Source organism: Rhinatrema bivittatum, chromosome 1 (assembly GCF_901001135.1).
Source record: "Rhinatrema bivittatum chromosome 1, aRhiBiv1.1, whole genome shotgun sequence".
Classification (NCBI taxonomy): Eukaryota; Metazoa; Chordata; class Amphibia; order Gymnophiona; family Rhinatrematidae; genus Rhinatrema; species Rhinatrema bivittatum.
Genome location: NC_042615.1, coordinates 51,575,532 through 51,602,162, shown reverse-complemented (window position 1 = coordinate 51,602,162; position 26,631 = coordinate 51,575,532). Strand labels below are relative to the sequence as shown.

The window sequence follows — 26,631 nt, the reverse complement described above, 5'->3', positions numbered from 1 at the left end:
GGTTTTTCGATTTTTCGATTTTTAACGACCCGCAGGTTATTTAAGTTATTTGGGGGGGGTTCGGGAGGGTGGGGGATTTAATTTAAAGGGTCGGGGGTGGGTTTTAGGGGGTTTTAATGTGCCGGTTTTTCGATTTTTCGATTTTTAACGATTTTTAACGATTTTTCACGATATTTTACCCCCCCCAAACGGCAACAATACGATTCCCTCCCCCTCCCAGCCGAAATCGATCGTTAAGACGATCGAGGACACGATTCACATCCCTGATTGTAAATATGGTTGTATTGATATTGTTTAGTTCCGAGTTTCCTCTGCCACTGGCTCCTCTTCTTCCCAGTTCGAGTACCCCTGTTTTATTGTAACTTTCACTATCTTTATGTTTATGTTAACGTTATTTCCCCCTTGTTCCATGTAAACCGATATGATCTGTATCATGAATGTCGGTATAAAAAAGCACTAAATAAATAAAAAAAATAATAGCTAAAAGCTTAATAAAAATACAAATACTCAAACAAACAATAAAATACAAACATGCTGCCTTCTAAGTTAAATGGATAAAATAATAATGAATGAAAAGTATAATTAAATATGCATAAGTGAAATTAGAGAATGGTGGTTTATGTTTGCGAATTGATCAAAGAGCTGTAAACTTTCTGAAACAGATATGTTTTTAACGTTTTCTTAAATTGTTGCGTAGATGGTAAGAGACGTAAGAAATCAGGCAATAAATTCCACAGGATGGGGCCTGCTACTGAAAAAGCTCTTTTTCGGGTTAGTTCAAGTCTAGCAAGTTTAACCGTGGGTATATCTAGGAAGTTTTTTTGAAAATTATCTTAGTTGTCTAGTGGGTTTATATATGTGTAGACTAGAGCAAAGCCATGTTAAAGAAGCATTATATATATATATAAGAGCATGAATAATTGATATCTGACAAGTATCAATGATACATAAACTTCATATCTTTACAGCTGGAAAGAGCAGAACATGGAGTCATGACATGAAACTCCAGGTGGCGGTCAACTAAGAACCAATATCAGGAAATATTTCTTCATAGAGAGGATGGTAGATGCCTGGAATGTCCTCCCAGAAGAGGTGGTGAAGACGAGATCAGTTAATGAATTCAAAAGAGCATGGACCAAACTCTGCAGATCCCTAAAGACTTAAAGAAAGGGATGGTATAATATGTCTGCCTGGGGATAACTTGCATGGAGCTGCAGTTTCTATCTTTAACAGAAAGAATGGGGTAACCTGCATGGAACGGCAGTTACTATTCTTAACAGAACACATGGAGTAACCTGCATGGAGTGGCAGTTAATTCCATAAGCAAATTGCTGGGCAGACTGGATGGACCATTTCGTCATTTTTTGCCATCATTACTATGGGCCTCATTTTCCAAGCAGTTTACCGCGTGCAATAAATTCGCAAATCGCGTTAACAGCCGTTAACGCGATTTGCGAATTAGTAATTTGGTATTCAGGGGGTGGAGCATATGTAAAGCAGGAACCAGTTGTGTGTGAGAGAGAGAGAGAGAGAGCCTTGGCTCTCTCTCTCTCTCTCTCACACCTGCATTATTACTCTCTGCTTGCCACACCTGCATTATTACTTTTTATTTTTGGGGGGCGGGGTAAAACTGCCTTAGGGTGGGGATAGCTAGCTGCTTTTGTTGACTTAAGCGGAGATTTCTTGTTGGATGATATCATTTTATCTTTTCAGACCGATATGTGTTTTTCAGTGTCTTGATGATTACAATTTGATGTGCAGTGAAATGGGAAGCCAGAGTAGGGCAAACGAGGAAGGAGGCATGTTGTCGTTTTTTCTTGCCCGTGATTGTTCTGGCAGCAGTGATTTGGTTTCATGTTTTGGGGGGTTTTTGGTAGATGACATTGCAGTAGTCTACGTGTGCTGGAACTATGGCTTGCATTACTGTTTTGAGGTCAGTTAATAGCAAGAAGGGGCATAGTTGCTTCAGCATTCAGAGGTGCCAGAAATGCTTTCTTTGTTGCTGTTATTACTTGGCTCTTCATGGACAGCGTGATTCTAGGATGATAACTTCTACACTTTTTACTTCCTGTTGTGGGTATAAAATGATATCATCAAAGAGGACATGGAGTGGTGGTGGTAGTGGGGGAGTATTATGAGGATGTGGTGAATTGCTCAACCATAGTATCTCCATTTTATCTCTGTTTTAACAGAAGTCAGTTGTTAACTCATTCTATCTCCTTTAGGCAATTTTTTAAGGATTGCTACGGTTTCATCCCAGATGTTTAATGTTGGCATGAGGATTTGTATGTCATCCGCATAGATGTATTCTTTGAGTCCAAATCTCCTTACAAGACTTGTGAGGGGTGGTGAGGTATGCCTTGAATAAGATGGGTGATCAAGGTGATCTCTGGGGTACTCCCCATTTCAGGGGGCCTGAGTTCGGACGATTGTGCATCCCAGGTTATGCTGGTGGTGAAGGATTTGAACCAGCCCTCCGTTTTTCCCAGGATACCTATGTTTGTTAATTTGATGGTCACTTCTTTGGTATTAGAGGAGAGCAGCAAGTCAATGAGTTGTCCATCATTGTGAAGGCCATTTACTTTGGCTCAGTGCATATGTTGTGGATAGGAAATTGGCTGCTGTGTTGTGTTTTGGATCTTCAAAATGCCAGTTAAAGTCCCCTAGTATCATGAGGAGCGTCTAGTGCTGGCTTGGTTATTAGGTCATTAAGTTCATTGGGTTTTTTTTTTTTTTGCTTGCTGCTGGTCAGTTGTAAAGTAGCATGAGCCTTGAGGCCTAGCTTAAAGACTTGTCCCAGTTTCACCTTGCGTCCTTCCCAGGCTGTGGGGAGCGCTGTTTCTATTTTTAAAACTGGTACTTTGTCTTTATGGATGAGTGTTACTCCTTCACCCTTTTTGCCTATTCTGAGTTGATAGCAGATGTTAGATCCTGGTGGAATGAGCTGCATTGTAACAGGTCCTTTGTATTTAGTGAGCCAGGTTTGTACTATAAAGACCAGGAATAACTCTAATTATGTTTAAAACTTTTAACAGTCAGTGACTTCAAACATTTTATTAGGTCTTAAAACAAGAGTCTCCAGTTTTTCAGAGAATTTTTTTTCCCAAGAAAGAATCTAAATTCAATTGACAAATAAACGTATTTCTCCAAGTCCACTGGATATTTATTTATTTATTTATTTATAACTTTTTATATACCGAGGTTCAATTAACAGGATTAATTATCACTTCGGTTTACATTGTAACTTGCGAAACAACAATGACAAAGTCTTGTCTTACATTTAACAAGTTGGAAAAGAACCTGGATAACAAAACTAGGGTAATAGAGAACAGTCAAACAGTAATCAAACAGTAATCAAACAGTGCAGACTAAGACCATGGTGGAAAGTAGAGTTTATGAGAAAGCTTGTTCAAATAACAAAGTCTTAAGTCTTTTCTTGAAGGAGAGAGGACATTGTTCTTTTCTTGAAGGAGAGAGGATATAATGGAAGCACAGCAACTTCCTCAGATAACTTTAGAATTTCACCCAAATTCTTTATAAAAAGTACTCCTAGAGCAACTCTGAATTCCCTCAACCTAGAGATTTGTAATCAAACAAACAAACCCAATATAGTTTTCATTGAAAAAGTCCTTAAAGAGAATGCTAAAGGTTTTTTCTTTTTTAGAAGAGGATGTATATTCTCATCTAATATATTCATAACTGGACCTCTTCTCTGTGAATAAAACCTTCAACAAGCATAAATTGTAGAAAATGGAAAGAGCTTTTAATTCACTTTAACATTACATCTCAATTATGCAAGTCAGATAATATTCACAGCCAAAATCATAGTAGTTTTTGTGTTTTTGTAGTGATAATGACTGGGCTACAAATATGGCTGCATTTATGTGAAAATACTGTGAGAAATGGGGTCGTTGCGCCCATCGGTCGCAGGTGGCTGCGACCTTTGCTGATCACCTCCTTTCTCGATGCAGCTCCGGGTCTGGGCAGAATGGCGGCCTCCGCTTCCACACGCCGACCTTCATGGCGTGCCTGGGCCGGCGTGGGCGCTCCCAGCAGCCATCTTACATCCGGGGTTACCTAAGGCAGGTGCGCGTGCACCCGCCCCCTTCTTAAACGCATCAAGGCAGGAACCTCAGGGGCGTCCCCACCACAGAACGTCACCCGCCTACCATACTTAAACTCACCTGTCTTCTTGCAAGACGACTTAGCAAGGATTCCTGTCCTGCTATATCCGCCACATTGGGACTCCGTCTCGTTATCCTACTGGATGACCTAGGTACCCGCTCCTCGGGGGCCTTGCCGCACTCAGGGCTATCCGCTCCTCGGAGAGACATTACTTTCTGTTTCTCTGTTCTAGTGAGTTCCTGCATCGTCCCCGGATGACCCTTGCTGTTCTTGTTCGGGCCTCCTCGGTGCCTGATCCTCCATCTACTTCTACCTTTGTGGCACGGATCCTCGGGTTACCCCGCCTGCGGGCCACTACCGGATCCCTCCTGGTTTGTGCAACCTCTCATCGGCTTCCGGCCTACCCCGTGCTGCGTACCACTACCGGAGTTGCCAGCACTAGCTACGCCTAGAGAAGGTATTCACTGGACTACTCCATGCTGAAGATTACTACTCGGACTGACTAGCTGCAGGTCACTCTCTCAGGACTGACTCTATTGATCTGCTCCTCGGATCACCATTGGCTGTATAATAAAGTTGTTTCTTCTGTTGTCCATCACTGCTGAGACCTTGCCTGTTGTGGCTCCTCCCTGTGGGCGGAGTCTTCACTCGCCACGACCCAAGGGCCCACTACTAGTTCAAGACACACTGAAAGTAACAAGGGTGATGTTATCATTGCGTGATATTGCTATTATCACTTCATCCTGGCAACTGTGATTCCTTAGGTTTCATATAGGCCATTTCTATGCCTGCCTCCCTGAAATTCCCTAGTTCCCAGCAACACATCACAAGCCGCCAGTTTCCTGCCATGCATAGCCAGATGCCCTGCTCATGCGGCCAACCCCACCAACACAGCTCTTGCCTCAGCCAAACCATTCCCCGGAAATGGTGGCTAATTAATATTAAGGACAGAATTTGTTCAGATCTCCACAAGATCTACAGGGTAGCAAGCAACGTACTCACTGTCAGATTTGATGGAACTCCTTGGTCACATTCCACCAGTACCCAAAACTACTTAGGGGCAGATTTAGACAAATTTCTGTCGTCCCATTGATGGTATGGCTGAAAAGACAACCACGTGGATGAACTTGCCGTGGAGCCCGGGCAGTCATGATTGGGGAGCAGGCTTTACTGCTTTATACTCCTCTGCCTTGGCACGTGGGTATGCTCCAGCTGAGCACAGCATGTCTGCCTGGAGCAGCAGTGCACATACATATGCCCTTCCTATGACAAGTGGCTGCCTATGTTCTACAACAATTCAAGTGTAACCTCCATTTTCACTGGGGTCACCTTCCCAGCCTTGGGAAGCACTGGGGGCACTCTCCCAAGGTGGGGAAAACACTTCTCTGGGGTGGTGAACTGGGGGCAGGATAACCTGCAAGGCCACTACTGGGCCAAGGACACTCCTAGAAAATAAACCACTGTCCACACAGTATCAGTGTTCCAACAAAAAAGTAGTTTACTGAATCATAAAACATTGTAACAGGGTTGCAGAAAAAGTAACAATCCAACAAAAAAAAATGCAGCTCTTTTGAAATCCTCTCTCCTCACAGCAAGAAATATATTTCTTTATCCTTGCTCTTTTCTTAATAATATTTTGCTTAAACATAAAGATAAAACTTGCCAAACTGGGTCAGATGAAGGGTCAATCAAGCCCAGTATCCTGTTTCCAACAGTGGCCAATCCAGGTCACAAGTACCTGGCAGGATCCCAAAGAATAGAAAGATTCTAAGTTGCTTATCCCAAGAATAAGCAGTGGATTTCTGCAACTCCACCCTTATAACGGGTTATGGACTTTTCCTCCAGGGACTTGTCCAAACCGTTTTTAAACACGGTTACACTAAATATCTTTCACCACACCCTCTGGCAACGAATTCCAGAGCTTAATTATGCGTTGAGTGAAAAAATATTTTCGCTTTTAAATTTTAAACGTATTACCCAGTAACGTCATCGTGTGTACCCTAGTCTTTCCATTCTACTCATTATTTTATAAGCCTCTATCATATCTCCGCTCAGCCGTCTTTTGTCCAAGCTGAAGAGTCCTAACCTCTTTAGCCTTTCCTCATAGGGGAATTGTTCCATCTCCTTTATCATTTTGGTTGCCCTTCTCTGTACCTTTTCTAATGCCATCATATATTTTCTGAGATGTGGTGATCAGAAGTGCAGCCAATACTCAAAATGAGTTGCACCATGGAGCGATCAGAGGCATTATATGATATTCTCTGTTTTATTCTGCATTCCTTTCCTAATAATCCCTAGCATTGTATTTGCTTTCTTGGCTACTACTGCACACTGAGCAGAAGATTTCAATGTATTATCAACAACAATGACGCCTAGATCCTTTTCCTGAACAGTGTGGACTTCTTAAACAGTGTTTTCAGTAATAATACTTTTTTTCTTTCTCTTTAGTCCAAATCTTTTTAGGCCTAATCTGGCCCTCTTTTCCTTTCCACAATCAAATGTAGTTACTCACAAAGTCCTGATTAGCTCAATGAAGAAATCCCTCTGGGTCTGCAGGCAGGACTCCACCGAGCCCAGCAGAGAGTTTTTTGCTGGCACAGTTGCTTCCTGATCCAAGCAAGTTACCTTCACAGTTAAGTACAGGCTTCTTCCAAATCTTCAAAACGGTACTGGAAAAAAAAAAATCTTTTCTCCAGGCTTCCTGAGACTCTGGTTGAGAATCTCTGCCTTACTGCTGTTTCTCCCCTCCCTGCTGTAACCCTGGGAGAGGTTACATCCTCGGTGTAGATCTGCACCCCTGGAGGAGCCCCAGACCAAGCACAGTCAGGGTTTTTATAACCTTCCCCTTAAACCAAGCCCTTAGGGGCTGCACTACACTGCCAGTCAAGGAGCTTATCTGTAACACCCTCTGACCAAAAGATGACCTTGAAATACTGGAACCTCCTCTCTTCACCTCAATGCAAACTTTATACCTCTTGCAATATTTGCAACCTTTTGCAGCCCTTGCAGATTTCCCATAAGGGGAAAACCTCCACTTTGCACTACACATCCATTAAGCATTACACCTTACATTCTCTGTGGCGCACACAGAGGCCACGGAAGATTTGCACATTTTGTCAGATGTTCCACCTCATCATCAGAGATAACTAGCTGCTCCCCAGGGCATTAGCATTTAAAGCTGCAAGTAATCCAGCTCGCCCTAGATTGTAGGCAGTGACTCATTTTACATTTAAATGGGATTTGTTTTGGGGGGGTTTTTTTTACCTGGAAATTAGTCAGCATTGTTCCTTTATGGAGGCCATGGGGCTTGGGAGCCATATCAGGATCCAAATTTGGGGCAGTTTGGGGTCAACTTGAACCATTTAGGCTTTGCAGATGGTGATGGAATCCAGAGTTTAGCCACATCAGTGGCACAAAAGACATGTTACAGGTAGCAGCAACAGAGGGAAGTAGTGGCCATACGTGGTGAATCCAGAATTGATCTGAGGATGCAATGGTAAGAGCTGAGCTTATGCTGAATGAAGCATACAATTTTCATAAAAGCCACATTTGGTGAACCTGGAAGTAACCAGTGAGAGGCTTTTAAATTGAACCACCACTAATGGTGATATGCAATAGCCTTAATATTTCTCTCTAAAAACTGTTGCAAATCCTCAAAGGACTTGCTGGTATGGAAGATAGCCATGTCATCATCTTATGCAAATTCCATGCCCAAGGTTTGTGGAAGATCAGCTTGAAAAGTACAGGACACCATTTGTAAGGGTCAGGGCTTGGCTGGTCTGTCCATTAACTGAAAGATGGAAGCAATGATTGGTGATGATTTTTTTGATTACTCATAATATAGTGATCCTGGACACAATTATGCAGCTTTAGCAATAGCACACCGTACCTGTGTCATAAACTGAGAAGTCAATTAACACAGCACCACACTTTTCACTGAATTCACAGGCTGCTTCAGTGTAATCTGTTGCAGTTAGGGCTCAATCATCTTTGCTTCTTTGTTTTCTGAAACTAGCCTGCTCTTTAGGAATTTCCTATTTGTTCTGTGGCTCTGTCCTATTTAATTGTTCCAGAAGGAAGAGGGCAATAGCACATTTGATCATTGTTGGGCTTGTAAGATTTCGGAATGCCAATAACATTAGCTCTTTTCTATGGATAAGGGTTTTTTTCTATGGCAAAACTGTATGACATAAAAGCCCTTGGCCAGTCTATTTACAACTTCTTGATATTCTGCACTATTGCCAAAATAATGATCAAGGTGGATTGCAACATAATAAAATGATTAAACAACATATAATATGAAATTAACTAAAACATAAAATAACATACTATATAATATATCATCTAAAAGCATCTCTAAATAAGTTTTTAACACTTTCCTGAAACTCTTGTAATCACTTATCAAGCACATTTCTGAGTGTTTATTTAGACGTAGAGGACCAGCATGAATGAGCTGCTAAAAGTATATATTGTCAGGTCCTGGTGCCTTACCAGGCTGTAGTATATCCAATAAGAACATAAAAAATTGCCAAACAAGGCACACAAGAATCTGGCAAGTACCCAAACACTAAGAAGATCCCATAATACTGATGCCAGTAATAGCAGAGGCTACTCCCTAAGTCAACTTGATTAATAGCAGTTAATGGACTTCTCCTCCAAGAACTTATCCAATCCTTTTTTAAACACAGCTACACTAACTTCACTAACCACATCCTCTGTGGCAACAAATTCCAGAGCTTAATTGTGAGTTCAGTGAAAAATAATTTTCTCCAATTAGTCTTAAATGTGCTACTTGCTAACTTCATGGAATGCCCCCTAGTCCTTCTATTATCCAAAAGTGTAAATAACTGATTCACATCTGATTCAAGACCTCTCATGATTTTAAAGACCTCTATCATATCCCCCCTCAGTCGTCTCTTCTCCAAGCTGAACAGCCCTAACCTCTTCAGCCTTTCCTCATAGGGGAGCTATTCCATCCCCTTTATCATTTTTGTCACCCTTCTCTTTACCTTCTCCAGTGCAACTATATATTTTTTTGAGATGCGGTGATCAGAACTGTACACAGTACTCAAGGTGCAGTCTCACTATGGAGCGATACAGAGGCATTATGACATTTTCAGTTTTATTAACCATTCCTTCCTAATAATTCCTAACATTCTGTACTGTTGCAGTACACTGAGTCGACGATTTCAAAGTATTATCCACTATGATGCTTAGATCTTTTTCCTGGGTGGTAGCTCCTAATATGGAACATAAAATCGTGTAACTACAGCAAGGGTTATTTTTCCTTATATGCAACACCTTGCACTTGTCCAAATTAAATTTCATCTGCCATTTGGATGCCCGATTTTCCAGTCTCACATGAATTAACTACTGTGAATACTTTTGTATCATCTGCAAATTTGATAACCTCACTCGTCATATTCCTTTCCAGATCATTTATAAATATATTGAAAAGCCCCGGTCCAAGTACAGATCCCTGAGACACTCCACTGTTTATCTTTTTCCACTGAGAAAATTGACCATTTAATCCTACTCTCTGTTACCTCTCTTTTAACCAGTTTGTAATCAACGAAAGGACATCGCCTCTTATCCCATGACTTTTTAGTTTTCTTAGAAGCCTCTCATGAGGGACTTTGTTAAACGCCTTCTGAAAATCCAAATACACTACATCTACCGGTTCACCTTTATCACCATGTTATTAACCCCTTCAAAAAAATGAAGCAAATTTGTGAGGCAAGACTTCCCTTGGCTAAATCTATGTTGACTGTGTTCCATTAAACCACATCTTTCTATATGCTCTGTGATTTTGATCTTTAGAATAGTTTCTACTATTTTTCCTGGCACTGAAGTCAGGCTCACTGGTCTACAGCTTCCCGGATCGTCCCTGGAGCCCTTTTTAAATATTGGGGTTATATTAGCCACCCTTCAGTCTTCAGGCACAAAGGATGATTTTAATGATAGTTTACAAATTTTAACTAATAGATCTGAAATTTCATTTTTTAGTTCCTTCAGAGCCCTAGGATGCATACAATCCAGTCCAGGTGATTTGCTACTCTTTAGTTTGTCAATCTGGCCTACCACATCTTCCAGGTTCACAGTGATTTGGTTCAGTTCATCTGACTCATTACCCTTGAAAACCATCTCTGGAACTGGTAACTCCCCAACATCCTCATTAGTAAACACAGAAGCAAAGAATCCATTTACTCTTTCTGCAATGGCCTTATCTTCCCTAAGAGCCCCTTTAACCCCTCGGTCATCTAACGGTCCAACCGACTCCCTCACAGGTTTCGTGCTTCGGATATATTTTTTAAAGTTTCTTTTATGAGTTTTTGCCTCTATGACCAACTTCATTTCAAATTCTCTCTTCCTTCTGTCTTATCAATGTTTTACACTTAACTTGACAATGCTTATGCATTTTCCTATTTTCTTCAGATGGATCCTTCTTCCAGTTTTTGAAGGATGTTTTTTTTTGCTAAATAGCCAGATTTTAAATTCAAATAAAGAGAATTTCAGGGGCAAATCAGAGTCAGCAAATAATTAATGTCTTGCATCCTTAAGCTTGGCATTAACCAAGAATGAAAAGACTTACGGTAGTCTGGATGTATATATTTCCCATTATTGATGAGTGTATGAGTGATGTCATTCCATGAAACAGGATAGAATTTTTCCATTGCTAGTGTAACAAAGGATTAAAAACTGGATTGTACTTACAATAGTGGCCATGTGCTGTCCATGTAAAGGGAATGAATGTTTGCTGCAGCCACTGTGGTTGAAAAGGGAAAAAGAGAAAGATGGTGCTGCATTGCTAGCCAACATAAAAACTCACAAGGAAGAACCAAATGTAGGAGATGATAGTTGAGGATGAAAGGGTCAGGAGCAGCATTGGCAGGCTGCTATACTATAGTGGTCACAAGAGGGGAAATTATTTAAAATTGTTGAATTAAAGCATAGTTAGTGCCTGGTAGCTGGGAGCGGATATGGCTTGTGAAAGAGCCAGAAGGATGTTCACACACACAAAATGTATTTACACAATACAAACAGAAACTTCAGCAGTCCTTAAATGAAGTTACACACACATCAAACATAAGTCATCTGGCAGTATGCTGGCTTTGTTCCTTGGGGCCTCTTTAACCCTTTGATGTCCTGACTCCTTATACTGTGGTGAGGGGATCCACCCTTCACCCAGAATATCTTGTGGGGAAGGCTCTTAAGGAGAACAAGGCCAGTTAGCTATGGCCTGTCCCTTAAGAAGTTCTGAGGGAGTTTCTCACCCACTCCCTCACTGGCAGGCCGATACAGTGCAGTGCGCTCCGGCCTGCCAGTGAGGGCCTGTCAGTGGAGCGCACTGTTAGCCCAGGTTTGGACGCGCGTTTTCGACGCGCTAGCTTTACCCCTTATACAGTAATGGATGTGTGAGAGTGTTACCAAAATTGAAATATTGCTGAAAATTCAAATGGTCATTTCTCCTGAAAATTAAATTAGATAACAAAGGTAAGAAAAATTTATTGAGAAAAACATGAATGAATGGATAGCTAATAAATAGAAAGAGGATAACTTTCACACAAATGCACACAGCACATACGTGCGTATATAGCCAGATCTACACAAGTATTTTATAACACTCGTGTACAATATATGCACTTCTTATAAAATATGTTTCTCTACCCCGCAATATACACGTTGCACACGAATCCATGCAATACATTAAAACCATGTATATCAATGCATTAAATGTATATATTTACCCTACCTATTTTCAAACTATACACGTGTATATTTTATAAGCATAAATAAAGTAGAACTTACTGAGGTAAATTGGCTAATTTTAAAACTGTTACACCCGTCGGTCGCAGATGACTGCGACCACTTATGCTCACCTCTTTCTTTGCTGCCTTGTCATCTCTGGGAAGAATGGCGGTTTCCGCCAACCACCGCCGACCAGCCTAGCATTCCCAGGTCGGCGTGGGCACTGCCGACCGCCATCTTGTTTCAGGAATTATCTAGTCCAGCGCACGCACACACACGGGCCACCTTTGAGCACGTCATGGCGGGAACCTCGGAGGCGTCCCCTCCGGATGACGTCATCCATCTATTGTACTTAAGCTGGCTGGCCTTTCGGTTTGACGAGTTAGCAAGAAGTTCCCTCGTTGCTGAATTCCGCTCCATACTTGGACTTCTGGTTCCAGACCCTACATTGGCGTGAGATGCTCTGGGTACCCGCTCCTCAGGGGCCCTTCCTCATCTTTGGCCATCTGCTCCTTGGAGGGCCTTCTTGCCTTGGACTTCTTTCTGTCCTGCTCCCTGGGACCTCTCCTGGAACCATCTCCTGGGAGTACCTTACTGCTACAGACTTCAACTATACCAAGCCTCATTGTGGGATTCTCTCCGGTTTACCCTGCGCTGAAGGTCATTCATTGCCACCCACTCAGGATTCTCATCGGGATCCCTGCACCTCAGATTGCCTTCTCATTACCACTACTGGGACACCTCTCCGGCGTACCCCGCTCCGTGGGCCACTACCGGATCTTCACGTCTGAGGTATTTCTACACTGCTGAGAGACATCCTGGCGTTCCCCACCACTACTGGATCTTCACATCGGAGGTATCACCCTTGGATATACCCCTCTGCTCAGAACTTTACTTTTACTGCACCTCCCACTCCACGGGCTGTGCCTTTCTGCTCTTTTAATAAAGACTCTATTCCACAGCTGTGTCTGACACCACTGAGACCACGCCTACTGACGGTGAGACGCACAGGGCTCCTCCCTGTGGGCGGAGACACCTCTCACCTCAGCCCAGGGTTCACACTCTCACAAGTTATAACAAAAACATGTGCACATAAATTAAATAAACCAGTTTATTGATTAGTCTACCCAATCTTTCTCCAGGTCATCAATATCTTTTTGATTCTTCAGCCTGACCTCACCCAAGTTCACCCAGACCGCCCACCCAGCCAGCATTACACAATAAACACATTTAATATCACCTGCACCAGATAATTAGCAAGTGCAAAAATATGCAGGTAACTTGGCAAATGTGCACACAAAAGTGTCTTTTAAAATAGAAAGTTATACGTGTAAGTGTTGGCCCTGCTGGGAATGCCCCTAGGCTGTTCCTTTTTTTACATACATAGGTGTGAAGGTGAAAGTGAAAATAAGCAATTTTTTTTACTTTTATAAAATATGGAATACGTAAGCAGATATATGCTTATTTTTATGTGCATAACATTTTGAAAATTCACCCCTAAAAGTTGAACAGCAGCACAGGACTTTTACAGTTTAAGCTGCTCTACACAAAGTGAGTGATTGAGATTTTATGAAAATAAAGTGGAAAAATCCTGATAAATATCAAATTTAGGAGCCCATTTATTAAACATTTTCCCATAGACACACAATGGGAGAAAATCTTTAGTTAAATAGGCCACTTAGTCACTCCAGAGAAAGAAAATTAGTTTAAAGTTGTAAATGTCAGAAACAATGTTGAAGCAGTGATAGGATGCTTAGGACACTGACAGCCTGAGCAGATGGAGACATAGAATCCCAGCAGAGAAAGGACTAAAAATAGAATGACTTCTCAAATTTAAGGAGGAATAACAGATTCTGATGTATTCTAAAATGAATAGTGGAAACTTGGCTTAGAATGTACTTACCCTTTGTGACAGTGTCTGTCATGTCTGAGTGATAGAAGTGATTGCTCTATTTTACCTTGATCATCTGAATAATCTGGGACAGGAGTGAAACATAGATTGTAAGGAAACATGCAAATTGTCTCTTTTCTTACATTAGTTAGATTAACAGTTACAATAAGGGAGGAGGGGGGCCGGCTCCGGTCCTCAAGAGCCACAAACAGGTCTTGTTTTTAGGATATCCACCAGAAATATACATGAGATAAATTTGAAGGTGCTGCCTCCATTGAATGCAAATATGTCTCATGCATATTCATTTTGGATATGCTGAAAACCAGGCCTGTTTGTGGTTCTTGAGGCTCAAGTTGGCCACCCCATAATAAGGTATCCTGAGGATAAGATAACACTCATACGTAAAGAGCAGAAGTCAAAATGGGTCAAGGAGACAGACTCTCTTTTTAGTTTGATTAAAGTTAGGGAGAGCAAGTACCGGAGGAACCAACAGGGGTGAGGATCCAGAAACCAGACAGAAGATGTTATCAGGGAGCACCAAGCAGCAACAACAGCACCAAAGAACAGAACACCTGAGAACTCCTGAATGAACTATAGACTGAACTCATGTATATACAACACATTTGATTTTTATTTCATTCTAATCTGAATCTTATTTTTTTCTAATAGATTCAGAGCTCTCATAGGTATGTTTAGTGAGAAGGGCAGTACAAATTGGGGTAGATTTTACAACATGTGTGCGCGGCCCACGTGTGCGCGTGCTACCCGGCCCACGCACATGTACACCCGATTTTATAACTTGCGCATGCAGGCCAGCGCATGTTATAAAATCTGGGGTCGGCGTGTGCGAGGGGGTGCACAATTGTGCACCTTGCGCGCGCCAAGCCGCACTGCCTTCCCCCTAACCTGACTTTCCCACCCATTCCCCTAACCTTTCCCCCCCTAGCCCTACTCTAACCCCCCTCAAAAAAATTTGTTTTACCTTTTATGCCTGCCTCTGAGCAGGCGCAAGTTGCGTGCGCTGGCCAACTGCCAGCGTGGGATCCCCGGCACAGCAGCAAATATGGCCACTGTGCCGGAAGCCTGACCCCGCCCCGGACCACCTACTCCCTGCCCCTTCCCCACACCTTTTTGCAAGTCCCGGGACTTACACGCGTCCCAGGGCTTTATGCTCATTGCTGGGCCTTTTTAAAATAGGCCCAGCGCGCGCAAGGCCGGTTGCACGCTTAAATCCGGAGGATTTACGCGCATAACACTTTGAAAATCTGGCCCATTATATTCACAACTCCAGGGTCCTGAAAATTGGAGGAAATCTGGAAAACATAATAGAAAAGAAATTTTGGCCAAATAATTGTGAACATTAATATGAGTCCATATATTTGACTTGCTGTTAGCAACAGAGATAAACGTATCCAATGTTAGAGACTTGACCAGGTCTAGTTCCTATAGTCTACCCTGAAGAAAAGAAAAAGAGAATTAACGTAAGCCAGTGTCACTCTGTAGGAGATAGAATATAAAAGGACAGGAAGAAAAAGGAAAAACTACCTGTTTAAATGGTATTATTAATCTTTTTGAAAACAACCTAGAGCACAAATGCTTGTAGTTTGGGCAATAAAATCCCAGATCTGCAAGCCTTAATGGTGGAGGCGGACTTGGATGTTGTTGCTGTCACAGAAACGTGGTTTACGGAATCTCATGACTGGGATACGGCAATACCAGGCTATAACTTGTTAAGGAAGGACAGAGAGGATAGGAAAGGGGGAGGAGTGGCTCTTTATATCAGAAACAATATCCAAGCATCTGAGCTGCAAGGAAGATGGGGCAATGAAGAAGCACTATGGGCCAACCTAAAAAAAGATGGGGCATCCATTTTTATTGGAGTGGTTTACAGGCCACCAAACCAAAAGGAAGAGCTGGACAGAGATCTGGTTGAAAATATCCAAAGATACGAAAGAAGGGAGAAGTGGTGATCGTTGGAGACTTTAATATGCTGGATGTAGACTGGAGAATCCCATCTGCAGAATCTAATAATAAAAGAGAAATAGTGGATGGCCTGCAAGTAGCTTTGTTCAAACAAATGGTAATGGAACCCACGAGAGAAGGAGCTATACTCGACTTAGTGCTCACTAATAGAGATAATGTCTCTGATGTCCAGGTGGGCGCCCACTTCAGCACAAGTGATCATCACCACCGGTATGATTTAATATCACAAAAAGGATACAGAAAAGAAGCACAAAGACCCAAATTTTGCAGTTCAAAAACACGGACTTTGATGAAATGGGGAAGTACCTGGAGGAAGAACTAAAAGGCTGGGAGAACGAGAGAGATGTGGATCAACAGTGGACCAATCTAAAAGGAGCAATTACCAAGGCAACTAATCTATATGTTAGAAAAGTAAAGAAAAGCAAAAGATAAATGAAACCTATCTGGTTCTCAAAGGAGGTGGCTGACAAAATAAAGGCTAAAAGAACAGCATTCAAGAAATATAAAAGATCCCAAAGGGAGGAGCACAAAGAAGAATATCTGGTAGAACTGAGGGAGACGAAGAAATTAATCAAGACATCAAAAAGTCAAGCAGAAGAAAGGATTGCCAAGGAGGTAAAGAGAGGTGACAAAACATTTTTCAGATACATCAGTGAAAAGAGAAAAGTTCAAAATGGTATAGTGAAATTGAAAGGTGGAAAGGATCAATGTGTAGAGAGAGACAAAGAAATGGCAGAAATATTAAACGAATACTTCAGTTCTGTGTTCACTAAAGAAGACCCTGGAGAAGGACCGTCGCTAGTTAACAAGAAACTGGAGGGGAAGGGAGTAGATGGAACTCCATTTCCAGTAGAAAATGTATGGGAAGAGCTGGAGAAACTGAAAGTGGACAAAGCCATGGGGCCTGATGAAGTTCATCCCAGGATACTGAGGGAGCTCAGAGATGTGCTGGCGGGTCCGCTGTGTGACCTGTTCAATAGATCCCTAGAAACGGGAGTGGTGCCGAGTGATTGGAGAAGAGCGATGGTGGTCCCGCTTCACAAGAGTGGGAACAGAGAAGAGGCTGGTAACTACAGACCAGTTAGCCTCACTTCGGTGTTGGGAAAAGTAATGGAGTCACTGTTGAAAGAGAGAATAGTGAACTATCTACAGTCAGGTGAATTGCTGGACTAAAGGCAGCATGGATTCACCAGGGGAAGATCCTGTCAGACAAATCTGATTGACTTTTTTGACTGGGTAACCAAGGAATTGGATCAAGGAAGATCACTCGATGTCATCTACTTGGATTTCAGCAAAGCTTTTGATACGGTCCTGCACAGGAGATTGGTGAATAAAATGAGAAGCTTAGGAGTGAGTGCCGAGGTGGTGGCCTGGATTGCAAACTGTTTGACGGACAGAAGACAATGTGTGATGGTAAATGGAACTCTCTCTGAAGAGAGAGCGGTTTTAAGCGGTGTACCGCAAGGATTGGTGTTGGGACCGGTCCTGTTCAATATCTTTGTGAGCGACATTGCGGACGGGATAGAAGGTAAGGTTTGTCTTTTTGCAGTTGACACTAAGATCTGCAACAGAGTGGACACACCGGAAGGAGTGGAGAGAATGAGACGGGATTTAAGGAAGCTGGAAGAGTGGTCGAAGATATGGCAGCTGAGATTTAAAGCCAAGAAGTGCAGAATCATGCATATGGGGAGTGGAAATCAGAATGAACTATATTCGATGGGGGGAGAAAGGCTGATGTGCACGGAGCAGGAGAGAGACCTTGGGGTGATAGTGTCTAATGATCTGAAGTCAGCAAAACAATGTGACAAGGCGATAGCTAAAGCCAGAAGAATGCTGGGCTGCATAGAGAGAGGAATATCAAGTAAGAAAAGGGAAGTAATTATCCCCTTGTACAGGTCCTTGGTGAGGTGTTCAGTTCTGGAGACCGTATCTCCAAAGAGACAGAGACAAGATGGAGGCAGTCCAGAGAAGGGCGACCAAAAAGGTGGATGGTCTTCATCAAATGATTTATGAGGAGAGATTGAAGAATCTAAATATGTACACCCTGGAGGAAAGGAGGAGCAGAGGTGATATGATACAGACTTTCAGATACTTGAAAGGTTTTAATGATCCAAAGACAACGACAAACCTTTTCCGTCAGAAAAAAATCAGCAGAACCAGGGGTCACAATTTAAAGCTCCAGGGAGGAAGACTCAGAACCAATGTCAGGAAGTATTTCTTCACGGAGAGGGTGGTGGATGCCTGGAATGCCCTTCCGGAGGAAGTGGTGAAGACCAGAACTGTGAAGGACTTCAAAGAGGCATGGGATAAACACTGTGGATCCATAAAGTCTAGAGGATGTGAATGAAGAGTGGGTGGCTCGCGGGAATGAACGCTACTACCTGGAGATAATACCCTTATTCAATAAACATACAGACGGTTAATGCGACTCCAACATTGCTCTAAGACTCCAACATTGCTCTAAGCTTCAATGGCAAGAGGAAATGTGGAAAAAGATTTGTATTCACAAAAAAGCGGGTTGTAGCTTGCTTGTTACGGCAGTTACTACCCCAAACCAAATAAGCCTGATACTTTCACTTTCAATGCATATCCAGCATAGCTCTCTGCTTCAACGGCAGGGGAGAAAGAATGATACTTCACGCATATCCAGCATAGTTCTCTGCTTCAACGGCAGGGGAGAAAGTCTGATACTTCACTTTCAATGCATATCCAGCATAGCTCTCTGCTTCAACGGCAGGGGAGAAAGTCTGATACTTTATTTTCAATGAGTATTCAGCATAGCTCTCTGCTTCAACGGCAGGGGAGAAAGTCTGATACTTCACTTTCAATGCATGTCCAGCATAACTCTCTGCTTCAACAGCAAGGGGAATGAAGAAAAGTGGATCTATAAACAGACAACAACCAACAAGGACTGAATTACATAGTCTGGGTAAACAAATAAGCATGGGTTTAGCTTGCTTATTGCGGCAGTTACTACCCCTAACTAATTAAGCTAGATATTTCACTTAGATGCAGTTCCAACACTGCTCTCTATATTAATGGTGGGGGTGGAAGGAAAATAGAACCAAAAGGTTACTAAGATCCAAGAGTAACAGATAAGTATGAGAAAAAAAGAAAAGTGCAAAACTTGCTGGGCAGACTGGATGGGCCATTTGGTCTTCTTCTGCCATCATTTCTATGTTTCTATATTGCTATCAATCTTTCCTGTAGAAAACAAAATCAACAAATAAAACTGGAATTAATTTAATTTTCTGCAAGCACCAATGGTTGTGGGTTCTAGTCTTCAAACTTTTATTGGTATGTATCTAGGAGATGAGACTATTGAGTGCACCCCCATAGGAAGTTATAACACTAAACAAATAATGCTTTAGGAATCCCTGAGTCACCATGTAGTAGGCAATCCTTGACCACTATAGGCAGTTTATACTGGCTTCCTATTAAAGCAATTAATTATCTTTAGGGTTACCAACTGGCTCCCGTCCTAGATTTATCCCACTGTCTGCATAGAGTTGTAGTCTTGCTTTCCTCAGGAAAATTAGTAAGGACACTAGAACTATAAGTCCATGCAAGCAGTGGGTTAAGACCAGGACTAGATTAGCCTGTCCAGAAAATTTGGGGTCAGTTGGCAAAAGGAGAGGGGGATGTAAAAATGCCACACATGGTTTTAATAAATAAGCATTCATGAAAACATCAGCACTAAATATAAGAAAAAGTGACAGTGAGAGTCTCAAAAGAAATTAAAGGATTTTGTGCTCCAGGCAGCCTGTGTTATCCAAACCCTTCTCGACCATTTAACCTCAGTGAAATGTGTAATGTCAGTCATGATATCCAAAACAATATGTACAGATAGATCACCTCACAAAACACTAATGAAAACAAAATCTTACAGCCCAAAAAATAAATTACTAAAATCCTGCATCCATGATATTTCAGGTATTCCTTCTTCAGGGCAAATTATTTAAACAAAGCATTTAGATGCTGGGTGAAAGCCAGCTAATCAGGTACCTGTATCGACGGAGCGCACTGTTAGCCTGCTATTGGATGCGCGTTTTCCCTTACCCCTTATTCAGTAAGGGGAGGAAAACGCGCATCCAACCCGCGGCACCTAATAGCGCCCTCAACATGGCCCTATTAGGTATGCACGCGGGATACAGAAAGTAAAATGTGCAGCCAAGCCGCACATTTTACTTTCAGAAATTAGCGCCGACCCAAAGGTTACCCAGGTAGAGAGTCCATCAAGCTAGGTTGAGAGAACATTGCCCAAATCTCATCTTGGAGTGAGTTTCCTCACTCCGAAGGCCAGCAAATCTTCACAAGAGACCACTGTTCTGTTCGTAGGTGTCACATAGAATGTCAAAGTGGCCCCTAACCCCCTACACTCTTACCTAAACCCCACCTCGAGTTACTAGGTGGGCCTACCATAGGGATACAAATACAATCCAAAGAGGTGTAGTTAAAATCAGCATTATGGCTGTGCGATAGCTCTTCGCAGACAGGCTAACCCAGCCCACTCCTCCTATTTTCTGAATTTGCATCGCACCATATGATATGGTGCGATCACATGCGTTAACGGGACTTTTCGCATGTGAAAATGCCTTATCGCATTTTGAAAAATGACCCCCTTATTTATTTAACAATATTATATTCCACAAATGTCCAGACAACAAGGTTCATTCAGTATGGAGTACATGATAATGAATATTCAGAAAATTCTGTTAATTTTAAAAACATATAACTTAAAATTAACTTTAAAAGCACTAAATGACAACATATCACAATTAAGACAAATCCACCGAAAAACAAACAATGCATAGCTCTTACAAAAAAAACCTCTTTAAATTAAAAAAAGCCTTAAGGCACTTTTGAAAAATCTTAAAATGTTGCTTTTCTCTCATTTCTAAGGGCAAAGTGTTTCATATCTCTGGGGCATTATAGGAAAAAGCCCTTCTCCTTCACTTTTCACTATAGCCTCAGTCTCTGGTTTCTCTACAATCAATAACTTTCATTCCTCTTCTATTTTGCCGAGTCATTCTTTGTTGGATGATAGGTCTGCCATGGATCCCTGGTGCTTCAGCCATTTGCTGTGCAGGTCCTGACCTCGTCATAGGACATGTCTTGTCATGTCTTCTCATTAATCCAGAGGGACAGCTCCTGGCAATCCTGAAGACACTTTTGCAGATCTCTGTTGTCTTCGCATCAGACGTTCACTGGCTGCCACCCAATTCTTTTCTTTATAGGTCATCAATGGAGTCCACTTTTTCTTGGATCTTGACAGAATTTTTGTTGCCATCATTGTCTAGTCATCTGCTCTTTTGCACAACAGCATTAATATTTTCATCATTGACATCCATTATGGTCATGAAGTCCTCTAGCTTTTTAATAGCTGCTTCTGCTGCTTCTAAGATAATGGGCAATTCAGTATGTACCAAAACATACTCCTAATAATTAAGAAATGTTTCTGCTTGCTTAGAGTGTCTGAGAAACAACTTCTAGGTGTGGGATTGAGAGAGGAGGTTGTATCTATTCTCCCACATTTTGTGAAACTTATTCCAACTAGTCCAAGGCTTGCAGATGCTGACTTAAGACTATATACTGTTCACCAGTTTGCCCCGGGATACCATATCTCCCATGTCACTCATCTTCTGGTAGTCATCTTTATAGTTATCAATTTCATTGTTGATGTTCTCAAACTGAGTAAGCAACTTTTCAGCTTCAGCCAAGGTGTTTGGCATATCTTCTGAAACAATTACAGTCTGAGTTCTGGTAAGCCAGGACTGAAAGTCATCCAGATCACACAGAAATTGCTGCAGTTTGCTGGCCTCCCCAAGGGACTCTTCACAGTTCTTTAGAGTGGTTTTCATTTTCCCATACATCATTGCAAAGTTGTGCCAGAATTGCCTGAACTTGGTTAGGATGTTCAGCTTTCAGCTTTTCTGCGTCTTTCTTTAGATCAGTTAGTTTAGCTTCAGTGGCTTCTAGATCTCGTTCCATGCCTGTCAGCTCCTTCTGAAGAGCCATGACTCCAGCAAAGTCATTTACCAATTCTTGTGTGGATTCAGTGACTTTGGTTTTCTCTCTAACCTATGACTTGGTCTCATTACATTCGAGATGGTAGTTTTGGATACTCAGGGCAGAGCTAAATGCATCCTTCCTTCTATCTACTAGTTCTCTAAACTGACTCTACTTTGTGTTGAGTTTGTCTTGCTATAATCTGATTTCCTTCTCGCTTGGATGTCCACTCTGAATTAGCTGTCAAGCAATCTGGTTTACCACTACTACAGATGAGGCCTGATTGTTAATCTCTGGTTCTAAGCTTTCAAATCTGTGTTGTACATTTCCAAATCCTCACATTTCTCAGAAATCTGCATATTGTTCAACTACAATTCCTTCTCATCAATCCACAGTTTATAAGCATCTGCTTCACTGAACATCTTGTAAATGGCAAGAGCAGTCTGCAGAACCTGTTTATTTATTTATTTTTATTTATTTATAGGTTCTTCTATACCGCGGTACGTATAGCAATACATCACCTCGGTTTACAGTGAAACATTAATTTAGCAACAGGCTTTACATGTAACAGTATAAAATGAACAGTAAAACAATTAATAGCAACAGGCTTTACAGAAAAACATGGGTTTCAAATAATATGCATAAATATCGAACAATAGAATATTAATAACCATGTATTTGCAGGAGCAAATAATCCATCTGAGGCAAACCAACGTCTCATTAAATATAATAGCCTGCATTGATAAACCATGTGGGGGTGTGGAGTTGCAGATAGTAAATATTATTGTCGAGTATAAGAACTTGGAGAAGGTAAGGAATCATATGGTATTGCTGAAGGTTAGACGAGACTCATAGTGTGAAAGCTTGTTCAAACAACCAAGTTTTAAGGTTTTGTTTGAAAGTTTTGTGACAGGATTCAAGCCGCAGGTCCAACGGCATGTTATTCCAGATTTTTATTCCAGCTATGGAGAATGATCGGTCTCTGGTGGACACATGTTTGATGTGTTTTAGTGGATGGACAGTTAATTTCGCTTGGTGAATGTTTCTAATTGGTCTGTTGGAGGTGTGAACAATGAACTGATCAGAGAACCATTGCATCTCTTGGTTGTGAATTGATTTGTGGATGAGTGAGAGAACTTTAAAAGTAATTCTAAATGATACGGGTAGCCAATGTAGGAACATGAGTGCTGGAGTAATATGTTCATGCCGTTGAGTATTAGTAATTAACCGAGCAGCGGCATTCTGCAACATTTGAAGGGGTTGAATTGTGCTTTTAGGGAGACCCAGTAGTAGTGCGTTACAATAGTCAATCCTTGGTAGAATTGTGGCTTGTAACACAGTCCGAAAATCCTGAGGATGTAATAACGGTTTAATTCTTTTCAATGTGTGTAATTTGAAGAAGCCATTCTTGATTGTGGTTGAGATGAAATTATTTAAAGTAAGGTGATTATCAATCATGACCCCAAGGCTGCGGACTTGCTTCAGCTTGGTGTGGTCTGTTGTAGAGGAAGGATCAGGTTGCAAGTTTGTTGAGGTATTCTTGTGTGGCGTTATGATGAGTAGTTCGGTCTTGTTGGTGTTGATTGCAAGAAAGTTTTCCATAAGTAGATTTTTTATTTCAGTGAGTGCTGATTCCCAGGTTTTCATGGCCTTAGCAAGTGAATCCTTGATTGGTATAATGATCTGTACGTCATCGGCGTATATGAAATGACGGAGATCCAATTTCTTCAGTAGTTTACAGAGTGGAGATAGATAAACATTGAAAAGCGTTGAGGAAAGGGCGGATCCTTGAGGGACACCTTGTGACAGATTTCTCGGTTTTGACGAATGGTGTCCCACTTTGACGCTGTAAGTTCTATCTTTCAGGAATGATTGTATCCAGGATAGGGCAGTGCATGTGATTCCAATTTGTGAAAGAAGAGAGAGGAGTGTGTTGTGGTTCACCGTGTCAAATGCTGCGGAGATATCAAGTAGGGCCAGTATATAAGAGTTACCAGTATCCAGGGATTTTAGAATGGAGTCAGAAAGGGACACTAGTAGTGTTTCAGTGCTATGGTTCTTCCTAAATCCATATTGCGAAGGGAAGAGTAAATGATTTTCCTCTAGATAGTCAGTTAGTTGTTTGTTTATAACCTTTTCAAGTATTTTTGATAATAGTGGGAGGTTCGATACTGGTCGATAATTTGCGGGTTCAGAAGGATCCAGGTCTGCTTTTTTAAGGGTAGGCTTAATAATGGCATGTTTGAGTTGTGTGGGAAAGACTCCCTCTGTTATAGATGTGTTAATGATGTTGGCGATCGCCGGGGCTATTCTAGTAGGGATAGCCAGGAGCATTTTTGTTGGCATAATATCCACAGGGTGTAATGCTGGTTTAATTCTTTTTAGAATTGCTTCAATCTCCGATACAGTAGATAATTCAAAATTTGTGAGTGTGGGTGAATCATTTTGGGAGTTTGTTAGTGCTGGAGTTGTTGGCTGATATGGAGATGAAAAGCGAGCCATGATATTTGATATCTTGTCCTGGAAATAGGTGGCTAATTTCTCACATTTATTTTTGGTCTCAATTTCGGGGTCGATGTTCGTTATGGGGGAGATTAGATTAGACACGTATTGAAAAAGGGCACGTGGATTAAACTGGTATTAATGAATTTTAGTTGAGTAATAGTTTTTTTTTGCTTCATCGGTTGATTTACGGTACTTGTTGAGTAGGGATTTGAATTTTTGTTGCTGAGTCGAGTCGTGGTTTTTGATCCATCTTTTTTCCATTTTACGAAGCTCATGTTTCATCTTTCTGAGGTCAGTTGTGTACCAAGGTTTCTTGTTTTTCTTCTCAGAGTTGATCTCTTTAGATATAAGCGGACAAAGATGATTGGCGATGTCACTGGTGATTTGATGCCAGGTCATACATGCTGAGTCGGTGTTTGAGAGATCTAATTTGTTGCTCTCATCCGTTATAGCTTCAATAATGTCTTCCATTTGGCATTTCTTCCTGAATTCAATGGTTTTGTTTTTAGGGTATGTTTGGGGTATATTATTGCTCACGGTACATCTAGTGTCAACTCTGAAGTGGTCCGACCATGGTATGGGAGTGCATTGAGGAGGATCTGATCTTATAAGGGTGTTCGTGAAAATTACATCTAGAGTATGGCCTGCTTTATGAGTTGGGCCTGTAACCTCTTGTTTAAATCCCATTGCATTCAAAGAGGATAGTGTTGCTTCACATGCTGAGGTAAGGGGGGTGCGGTCGAAGTGTAGGTTGAGGTCACCTAGTATAATGGTGGGTATATTAATGTTGATATATTTCGTAATATATTCAGTAAGAGAGGATGGGTTTTTTTCTAATATGCCCGGGGGAGCATAAATTAAACAGATCTGGAGGCTCTTTGATTTAAAAAGGCCAATTTCCATTTTGTGGGGTGGATGGCATGGTTGTAGTGTGAGTTTAAAAGACTTCTTTGCTGCTAATAGAAGTCCCCCTCCTTTCTTTTTGGATCTTGGTATAGAGAATAAGTCATATGACTCTGTAGGTAGTTGGTTAATTATTGAGACGTCTGTGCTTTTAAGCCATGTCTCTGTATATAGTTGTGCACGTTCAATGACCTCTTTATATCTTTCCTCTATGCCAGACAATCTGTCCTGCACATCTGAGGATTCAACATGTTCATCTGGAAGAGAGTCAAGGGTGGTCCTGTAACTTGCAATTTCTTCTGCCACGTATTGGTCCAGATTTTAGTACCTATGTGCGGGGCTGCGGGCATAGATTTGTGCGCGCAACCTGGCGCGCACAAATCTACGCCCGATTTTATAACATGCGCGCGCAGCTGCACGCATGTTATAAAATCCAGGGTCAGCATGCGCAAGGGGGTGCACACTTGTGCACGCCGAGCCCTAGGGGAACCCCAAAGGCTTTCCCTGTTCCCTCCGAGGCCGCTCCGATTTCGGAACGGCCTCGGAGGGAACTTTCCTTCTGCCCCCCTCACCTTCCCCTCCCTTCCCCTACCTAACCCTCCCCCCAGCCCTACCTAACCCCCCCCCCAACCTTTATTTTAGAAGTTGCGCCTGCCTCTGGGCAGGCGTAGGTTGCGCACGCTGGCTGAGTGCCAGCGTGCAATCCCCCGGCCTAGCGGCCCTACGAAAGCCTCTGGCCATGCCCCTGCCCTGGACCGCCCACACCCCACCCCTTTTTTCAAGACCTGGGATATACGCTCATCCCGGGGCTTGTGCACGTCGCCGGACCTATGCAAAATAGGCTCGGTGCGTGTAACCCCCCTGCACACGTAAATCTAGCTGGATTTACATGCGTAGGGCTTTTAAAATCTGCCCCATTGTGTTTCTTTACCAAGCCTGAGTGGAATATTCATTATGGCTGACATCACTGCTGGATAAAATTCTAATGATGTCCAACATCCCCCATTGAAATCAATATAGAAATCCTCTGACCTAAATAGCTTTTTAAGATTGAGAATGCTCATCCAATGTTCTTTAAAGAAAATTTACCTATGAGGAAGTTTCTTTGTAATCCAATGTATTTATACTGATAAGGAAGATTTTTTAATACAAGCAGCCAATACGAAAACCCACTTCTTATCCAGAGGTTATCCTTAGTCTTGCATGAATAATATGCTTGTGTTCACACAAGCATATTATTTTCATCTTGAGTGGTTAAGTTTTCCCCAGCAGGTTACTCTGGATGACAGGTAATCTCCTGAGGATTACCTATGTTTTTCTATTCTCTCCCGAGTTGGGGGAGATTCAGTCCGCCATTCTGAGACATTAGCACATACTAGGATTACATCCAGTTTTAACTGGATCCAATTATCACCTACACTTGTGGTTCTAACATAAGAGATATAGTGATCCCATCAGATTTATCT

General features: G+C 41.9%; 1 pseudogene; it reads right to left on the bottom strand.

Annotated features, from left to right (window-relative positions):
* Window positions 1-20,645: 20,645 nt before the first annotated feature.
* Window positions 20,646-26,164, bottom strand: LOC115092537 (annotated as a pseudogene).
* Between the last annotated feature and the right edge of the window lie 467 nt (window positions 26,165-26,631).